The following is a 1,408-nucleotide window of genomic DNA, read 5'->3' as shown; positions in this document are numbered from 1 at the left end:
AAGTCACAGTCGGGGTCTGTATAGGCAGAACCTTACTCCTCTTGGGCGGAGTACAGTCGACCGATGACAGAGGCGAGTCGGAGCTGAGCCAATGACTGCAACCTGGCTGAGCACTCGCTGACTGAACTCTACGTTTAAGCGGTCTCGAGACCTGAGACCAACGTTTCTTCCCTGCATGAAGATCAGCGGACGAGAAGACGGGCTCAATCGTCTGCAGGTGGGAGTGACGGTCTAAGGAAGACACGCCCGCAACCACCGAGGATAATTCTGTGCGCCTAACAAGGCCTGTCGAACCCTTAAGCCCTTCGACATTGCTTCTCCCCTGGGCATGGGAGCTTGCAAGAGGTCCCGGACTGGGAGGACGACTGGCTCGCACAGAAAAATCCTCACGCACCACACTGGCACCACTAGCACTTGGCACTGCACAGACACTAGCACTCGTCACAGCACTGGCACTATTTCCACCCTCTGCACTCTTGACCTTCAGTTCTTTAACCTCGGCCATCAGAGACTTATGGTCACTTACCACTGATTCTACTTTATCTCCTAAAGCCTGAATAGCACGCAAAACAGTTGACATATCAGGCGGAGGGCACACAGTAGGTTCGGGGGTAGCCACTACAGGGGTAGGAAAAGGTAGGGGATCATGAGGTGAGGAAAACATAGAAGAGTGAGAAGAACTTCTCCTAGCTCTAGTTCTCTCTAACTTGGATGAATATTTTAAAAGACGTACAAAATCCAATTCCGAAAGTCCGGCGCACTCCTCACACCGATTTTCTAATAGACAGGGCCTGTCCCTACAGTCAGAACAAGCGGTGTGAGGATCTACCGAGACCTTCGGAATACGCCTATTGCAAGACCTACATCGTCTATGGGAGGGAGCTTGCGAAACGTCAGACATCTTGTTTCAAAGAGTAAGCCAAAGGGTGATCCAAAAACAAGCAAAAATTCATTAACCGTTAATCAGAGTTTATATAAAAGCTAACTAGCTAATATAAAAAGGATTCCAGTATGCGACAGCCGTTAATCTAAGAGAATACTTCACCAAATATCCATGAATAAACTCGAAGACCATGAGCGTATCCCAGAACGTCTAGCCGGAAGCACGACAGAGGAATAATTGAGGAGGTGTCAACAACAAATGATTGAGTACCTGGCCACAGGTGGCGCTGGTAAGTACACCCCCTTCTAGTATTGTGATAGCTGGCGTATCCCTCCATAGAATTCTGTCGGGCAACGGAGTTGACAGCTACATGATTATCGGGTAAGTTTAATATTGAAAAAAAACAAGTAATTCTGGGGTCAAACGTAATATGTATACGAGAGTATAACATAAAGGGATGGGTATAGTTGTACTGGATCAAGTCATATACTTGAACAAAGCGGGTGAAGTCGAATAGTTAAATTT

This window comes from Palaemon carinicauda, chromosome 30 (assembly GCF_036898095.1).
Source record: "Palaemon carinicauda isolate YSFRI2023 chromosome 30, ASM3689809v2, whole genome shotgun sequence".
Classification (NCBI taxonomy): Eukaryota; Metazoa; Arthropoda; class Malacostraca; order Decapoda; family Palaemonidae; genus Palaemon; species Palaemon carinicauda.
The sequence above is the reverse complement of the archived record's forward strand: the minus strand, read 5'-3'. Positions refer to the sequence as shown.